Genomic DNA, 8,492 nt, shown 5'->3' with positions numbered 1-8,492 from the left:
GCTGATGGTACTATTCACAGACCGGTGGTACTATTCACAGACCGGTAAACCTATTATTTTAGACACAGAAAAATCAGGGCGTTACAGGCAAAGTCCACGAAGTGGCAAGCATCACCCCCACGAATCCCTTACGTGTGGGAAATATGAGAAATGGCAGTCAGTCAAGAAGAACCTATACTGATCTCGGGATGCCAATCCTTTTAGTGTTCCGAGAGGCTGTCAAAGCCAACTACATCAAGCCCTTGGAAGTAAGGCCACCTCCCAACCCATTACCAAGGAACTACAGAGCAGATGAATACTGTGAGTACCATCAGGGTTATGGGCACAAAACTGAAGCATGCTGGATGTTTAAGAACCGCATCCAACACCTGGTGGACAACGGTTCCATTATTCCAAGAAGTAAGCCAAACATTGGCACTAATCCCTTACCAAACCATGGGGTAAATGCTATTGTTTCCGACCAGGAATTAATCGATCCTTTCGAGCTATTCCTAGAAATGAATGACATCTGTGTCCTGGATCTGAATGACCTAACTGAAGAGGTCGATGCTACAACCCGGAGCGGGAGACAGTATGAACCTTTGGTCTTGGATAAAGTCCAAAATAAACCTTATCAGAGGGCAGAGGAGCCAAAGGAAGACCCGGTACTTTCACAGTTAAAAAAGACACAGGCTAGGGTATCAATTTGGGAACTCTTGGCATCATCCTTTCCTCATCGCCAAGCTCTTTGCAAGGCTTTGATTCAACTTCAAACATCGGTGGAGGTTAGCCCTGAAGTGTTAGTATCCACCCTCACCCAATCATCAAAAATACAAAGCATCGGGTTTTCTGACGAGGACTTGCCTAAACAAGGAGGCAGTCACAACGATGCCCTTTACGTCACTGTGCAAACTAGAGACAAAACTGTGCCCATGGTTCTCATTGATAATGGGTCAGCACTGAATGTTTGCCCACTGAGGGTAGCCAGCTGTCTGGGGTTAGAGGAGACAGATTTCATTCCATCAGACCAGATAGTAAAAGCATATGACAGCACCCGGAGGGAAGTATTGGGGGTTGCTACACTGAAATTGGCAATTGGGCCAGCCATAATGGAGGTACCATTCCAAGTAATTGACGTACCCACAGGTTTCAACCTACTTCTGGGACGGCCATGGATACACCACACCAAGGCAGTACCTTCCTCTTTGCACCAAAAGGTCAAATTCCCCTACGAGGGTATAACGGTTCAAGGGGATGATTATAGCCAGCTGAAGAAAACAAAGGGTCAGCCTCTCTTTGAGGTCAATCCTGAAACTGCCAACCTACCCCTTTCGGGATTTCAGTATGACACTGTGTAGTTCATAGAAGGAAAGACTGCAAACTCTCGAATTCTCTTTGATTTCGGGACAGTGCAAATAAACTGCATAGTGCCTTTAATGCTGAAAATGTCCTATCTGCCAGGAATGATTATGGCCAGGTCCGGAAAGACCTACCCCGCACTGCAAGCCTGGGAGTGTCCGGTGAATGAAGGGACCTATGGACTGGGTTACGAGCCCACTGACGAAGACCGTGTTGAGAGAACTAGAAGGGGAAGGAAGGAGAGTATACAGATGCGGCCTTACCTCTTGACTCTGAATAGTTACTTCTGCAAACCGGGAGAAACGATTCCTTATCGTGGCTTCCAAGAACCATTCCGCTGCCCGACTGCTAAGAAGATGCTGCCTGGTTTAGAAATATTTTCTGATGTCTGGGGCAACAAGCCCGAAACAGTAACTGAACAGGAAGTGGAAGACTTCATGCAGCCTAGTCTCTTTGATGAGGTTACAGTTATTACAGGAAACGGGGGGAATCAAGACCTGCTCAACCTGATCAAGCCGAACGAAGGGCCTCTCACCAACTGGTACGCCGAGGAGGATCACGCTGCTGATAAACCCCCTCCCGAGTCAAGCCTAGTACCAAAGTCTGTAATCGAGTCATCTACTGAGTCTGAGTCTGACCCCGAGTCTGAAACCGAGTCAGAATCCAGTTCCAGTTTCGAGTCATCTGTGTCGGATCTAGAGGATCCAAATTTCAAATTTGATGTAATTTTTTAGGACGATTCCGTCATAATCAATAAAGGCTTGCAAATTCTTGACTACCCTGCGTGTCTATCTTTCCAAGCATTTCCAAGCAAAAATAATCAAATAAATGAAATAAAAAATGAAAAGGAAAAAATAATGATTGGCAAAGAAGAAAATGAACATACATACATTGCATCTGACTGTATGAACAGGGAACAGGTCAGTGAGTGTTTGAAGAAGTTTGCCGATTGTTTCATGTGGAAGGCAAGTGACATCATGGGAATTGACCCGGCAATAGTGGTGCACAAGATTCCAGTATACCCTGAGGCTAATCCAGTAAAACAGAAGATAAGAAGGCTGAAAACAGAATGGTCTTTGAAAATCAAGGAGGAAGTGGCCAAGCAACTGGAAAATAAGTTCATAGAACCCATTGCCTACCCGACGTGGTTAGCAAACATAGTACTGGTTCCTAAGAAGGATGGAAAGGTGCGAATGTGTGTGGATTACCGGGATTTGAATAAAGCATGCCGAAGGACGACTTCCCCCTGCCACATATTGACGTGTTAGTGGACCGAATGGCTGGACACGAGATGGTCTCCTTGACTGATCTCGCTGTCGGGTATAATCAAATAATGATGCATTTGCCAGACAAAGAGAAGACGACATTCATCACGGAGTGGAGAACCTACTGCTACAGGGTCATGCCTTTTGGGCTCAAAAATGCTGGGGCAACCTATCAAAGAATGGCAACGACCATCTTCCATGACATGTTTCAAAAAGAAGTAGAAGTGTACGTGGACGATATGGTTGTTAAGTCAAAAACAACTGAAGAACATACAACAGCACTTGAGAAGTTCTTCCTTAGACTTCGAAAGTACAATTTAAAGCTCAACCCGGCAAAATGTCTGTTTGGAGCTACATCCGGAGTATTTCTGGGGCATATGGTCGGTCGGAAGGGCATAGAGATTGACCCTTCAAAAGCCAAAGCCATTCTGGAAATGCCAGCACCGAAGACGGAAAAAGAAGTTCGGGGTTTCCTGGGAAGGCTACAATACATCAGCCGGTTCATCAATCAATTGGCCGATACTTGTGGTCCGATTTTCAAATTACTCAGGAAAGGAGTAGCCGTCAAATGGAATGAGGATTGTCAGAAAGTTTTCGACCAAGTCAAGCAATATTTGTTATCCCCGCCAGTTTTGCAGCCACCAAGGCTAGGAAAGCCTTTGCTATTGTATCTATCAGTGACAGATGAAGCGATGGGTGTAATGCTAGCTCAACAAGCAGAAGATACAAGGGTAGAAAATGCCGTGTATTACCTCAGCAAAAGGATGCCGGAATACGAGTTAAAATACAATAAGATAGAGAAGTTGTGTTTGGCTCTAGTCTGGGCCTGTACAAAGCTGCAGCACTACCTCTCATCTTACACCACATATGTCATTTCTGAATCGAACCCCTTGAAATTCCTTATGGAGAGGCCGGTTCTTGACTGTAAGATGACTACGTGGGTGTCAGTGCTCGCGGCCTATGATTTAAAATTCGTACAACGAAAGGCAGTGAAAGGCGGAGCCTTGGCTGATCAATTAGCAGAATTACCGGTCGAAGACCAAATGCCGGAGGTAGAATTTCCTGATGAAGACTTGTTGAGCTTGGAAAGTGAAGTTTGAGAAATGTACTTCGATGGAGCTTCAAACTACCATGGAAATGGGGTTGGAGTCGTATTCAAAACTCCTTGTGGAGAATATGTCCCAATCACAGTCAAACTAGATTTCGACTGCACCAACAACGAAGCCGAGTATGAAGCTTGCATAAAGGGGCTAGAAGCAGCCCTGGAAAAAGAGATAAAAGTCCTTAGGGTTTTCGGAGATTCCAATCTGATAGTCTCTCAAGCTCTAAGGAAATGGAAAATTAAGGAAGAGCGTTTGGTTCCTTACCTACAACGCTTGGATGAATTGGCTCAGCAATTTGAGGATTTATCCTTTCACTACTTGCCGCGAGCCAAAAATCAATTTGCTGATGCTCTGGCTACCTTGGCCTCCATGGTTAATGTAGGGGGAGACCAAGTGATTCGACCTCTGACAGTGCGGCTACAGAAACAGCCAGCACATGTCATGAATCTAGTCGATGACAAGCCCTGGTTTTGGGATATACAGAATTATCTTCAGAATGAAGCCTACCCGGAGGGATCCACCAAGACTGATCAACGGACATTGAGACATTTAGCATCCGGATATTTCCTTACCGGGGGAGTTCTGTATAAAAGGAGTTGGAATGGCCTGCACCTAAGGTGCGTAGACAAAGGGGAAGCTCAAACCGTCATGGATTCCTTACACAATGGGGAGTCCGGTCCGCACATGCACGGGATAGCCTTGGCTCGGAAAATCATGAACCTAGGGTATTACTGGTCAACCATGAACGCAGATTGCATGAGGCACGCGCAGAAGTGCCATGAGTGTCAAATTTTCGCTAAGCTGCAAAGACAGCCTCCGGTCAATTTGAATCCTATTGCTTCACCATGGCCTTTCGCAACTTGGGGCATAGATGTGATCGGAAAGATCCACCCAAAGGCTTCCAATGGTTATCAATTCATCCTGGTTGTTGTGGATTATTTCACCAAGTGGATTGAGGCAGCCTCCTATTCGGTTTTGAATGACAAGAAAGCAGCACAGTTCATTCGTACTAACATCCTTTGTTGGTACAGAACGCCATTCGAAATCATCACTGATAATGGATCCCACTTTCAGAGCGAATTTTCGCATTTGTTGAAGGAAAAGAAAATCCAGCATCATAAGTCCTCACCCTACCGTCCACAAACAAATGGAGCTGTAGAGGCTGCGAACAAGGCTATAAAAGTCATTTTGTAGAAGACAGTTAGAAAGCACAAAGCTTGGCATGAACAGTTACCAAATGCCTTATGGGGATACAGGACTTCAATCAGAACGTCTACTGGGGCAACCCCGTATTCCTTAGTATATGGTATGGAAGCAGTATTGCCTATTGAGCTGGAAGTTCAGTCGGCAAGGATTATCTGGGAAAGCCAGATCAGCGAAGCAGATTGGGCTGAGAACTATCATTTGCAACTGTTGGGTATGGATGAAAAGCAATTACGAGCAATCCACCAAACTCAAGTTTACCAGAGAAGAATGGCACGACATTTTAATAAGAGGGTCAAAGACCGAAAACTGGAAGAAGGCTATTTGGTCCTGAAGGAAATTAGACCGCCAATCTTGGACCCACGTGGGAAGTTTCGTCCTCATTGGGCTGGACCCTACGTGTTGAAGAAAATATTGTCCGGCGGAGCCGTCATCTTGACTGATTTGGATGGTTTGGAATTCACGAATCCATGTAATTTAGATCAGTTAAAAAGATACTATGTGTAATTATGCATTGCATGATGTAAGATGAACTACATTGGACCTGATTCTCTTCGGAAAAAAGAAATTATATATCGGAGATATGTAGGCAGCCCTCATTGGGCGCGGTCTAAAAATTAATAAAAAAAAATCATTTCATAATTCATTTTTTCTTTGCCAAATAAAAAAGGAAAGAAAAGAAAAAAAAAAGTGAGAAAAAAAAAAGAGAAAAACCCGCTAAGTCGAAAACTCGAAAGGGCGACTTAGGCAAAAGTCGGGGCCCGCTAAGTTGAAAACCCAAAAAAGGGCGGCTTAGGCAAAAATGGGTAGCTCGCCAAGTTGAAAACCCGAAGGGGCAGCTTAGGCAAAAGTTAGAGCTTGAAATAAATAAAGTTGGAAAATGCTTGGAAAGCTAAATGATATTCTCAATTTAAGCTAAAAAGTCAAATCTCATTCTAATAGCAGCCCAAAGTCAGGCGGAAAGCAATAAATCCAAACAAAATAAACAAATGATGAAATCTAAGTCCAAGTCCAAAGCAAAGAAAAAACATACATCCAAAGTCCAAGTTCCAAATAAAAAAAAACAAAAGACTATAGAAGTCTAGGTATCCCGTCGTCTCCATGGGGCAACGTCTTTCGAGTCATCCCTAGTTGGTAAACTCTGCCCAACCTCACCTGTCCGAGGAGCCAACACAATCTCCTCACCAGTCCCAACCTCATCATCTGCGTTAGTCTGAACCCAACCTTCGAGTGCACTCAGCAGTGCGGTCCTCCTTGGTCTCTCAATCAGCCAGACAGTGGCAATGAACCAGGTTCGATACTCAGGAGAAGTCTGAACACCGACAGGGTTAGGTAAAGGTCTAACCATATGATGATCTCTAACCCAAGCCCTAAGGACGGCTCGGGTAACACCCGGGGTAATGGCTGAATCAGCTGAAATGTCATCCATAATCGGAACAGTCTGATCTATCCCCATCTGCCTCAAAACGCGCGAAGCGCAGTACCAAGTACAGTGTGTAAGGCCTAAAAGGTAAACCCGAGTATGGCGGAAGCTAACCTGGATAAAGCGGGTGATGTCATACTAGGCAATGAACCACAGTACCTCATTGGGACCCAACTCAATCAACCATGAAGTCCAGGCATCAGTAGACGGATGGGTGATCAGGATCCTCCGCATACGATACTGAGTGGGATTGTGGGGCAAGAAAGTAGGAGCAGCAACCACTAGGAGGTGGTCCTTCAACCAAACCTGAGTAATGGATCCTTTCTATTACAAAGGAATGAACTAAAAGAAGAAAAGAATAAGGAAAAGGAAAGGGGAAATACCTGGAGAATAATGGGAGAGACTGTCCAGTCATCGAACCCTAAAGTAGCTCTGTCAAGGCTCCTAATGGTCTCTACCAGCACAATGCCGCCAATACAACCCATATCCTCCATTTCCCGAACCATGGGGCAGAGGCACAAATCCCCAAAGCCTGGGTCCTGGTTAAACAAGAAGCCGGCCAATAAACAAAAAACCAAGGCCCGCATTCTCAGCCTCATCCGGTCTGGGTCGTCTGAGCGAGCCTCTGAAAATTCATCAATCAGGGGCAGCAGAACCGCTTTCTGGTCATCAACAATCATGGCCCTAGCCTGTGGTCGACTGAACTGAAATAAGTTTTCGAACAACCTAACATACCCTATTTTTACCTCATGCTTGACTAAAGGGGCATTAGGGTCGCACCCTATAATAGCACAAAACTCCTCAAAAAGAGGGCACATCTCCTCCATCATGGCCCCAAACCGGAAAACGTGGGCCTCTGGGTCCCAAAATCTAATACAGGCCCGTAAAAAATCCCAATCAACTACTACACCCCTAAGAGTAATGACAGGAGAAAGATTGTACCTCCCCAAATTGATCTTTTCAACTTTGGAGAGACTCCTAATCCAGCTGTGCATGCTATGGTTGTAAAAGGGATTCATGTTCTTTTTTTTTTTTTAAAGAAAAGAAGGAAGAAAAAGAGAGAAAAGAGAAAAAACTGACCTTGGCTCGAATTTCGGGGAAAAGTGAATGAAATCTAGAAAAAATAAAGAAAAAACAGCTTTTATAGAGAAAAAACGCGCCCGGCGGCGGCCACCGCCAAAAAAAAAAAAAAAAAATTTCCAGTATCGTAAATAAAAAAGAAAAAATTTAATTTTTTCCAGTACCAAAAAAAAAAAAGAGGAGTTTTTTTCTTATTTTCAGTACTAAAAAAGAAAAAAAATATATATTTCTCTTCCATAAAATGGGCTGAAAGGAAATCCTATTTTCTTTCAAATTTGATAATCATGCATACATATGAAATTTTCAGTACTAACCAAGTGCAGGTACAAGCAAAGTTCAGTACAGAAATGAAAATAAGAGAAAAGCAGGAAAATCCGGCAACTATCAGCAGCGGGGCCTCCTCCTCCTCTGATCATCAAAAGCTAACTGAGTCCAGGCCGCAGTTAGTTCTTGCTACATCCCGAGAACCAGCTCCATCATCTGATTTACCAACCCGACAGGAACCTGGAAATCATACAAAGGAAAATACAAGTCAATACCAAATCTCTTTTGAATCTTTTTTGTGAGAGATTTTTTCAGTCTTTACCTTAGTAATGTCCTCGGAAGGAAGAGCCGGGCAATCCACACTCTCCAGGGAGACCTCTCGAAAAGTTGGAGGAAGATAGTAGGGAATGCTGTATGGAAGGCGTAAATTGGCTAGGTCTGGATGAAGCGTCCCGGTAGCCTCCGAAATAGCCCGGGGAGCCCTGGAAGGACCAGCCGAGCGGCTAGGCCCGGCCCGGGACGGACCCTCAACCGGAGTAGAAGAAGTGGGATCAGTCATAGGCCTCCTCCTTGGAGTCCTAGTCGAGGGGCCCGAAGCTCGAGAAGAACGGGTGCCAAGCGGCTGGGAAGGAGTCGGTCCCTGAAAATCATCTAATCGAGATCTAATGGGCTGCATCAAAGAGATCCTGCAGAACTCATCATAATCTCCTCCCATGATGAACTCCACATGTGGAATACCCTCAGTATGAGCAGCGGTGAGTGTCATCTGCTTACCTGCTCGCATGTCCTCGGGAGGGGAATAAGGGACAGAGCGGC

Source organism: Jatropha curcas, chromosome 11, assembly GCF_041381405.1.
Source record: "Jatropha curcas cultivar XTBG-Jc1 chromosome 11, XTBG_Jcur_1.0, whole genome shotgun sequence".
NCBI classification, from domain to species: Eukaryota; Viridiplantae; Streptophyta; class Magnoliopsida; order Malpighiales; family Euphorbiaceae; genus Jatropha; species Jatropha curcas.
The sequence above is the reverse complement of the archived record's forward strand: the minus strand, read 5'-3'. Positions refer to the sequence as shown.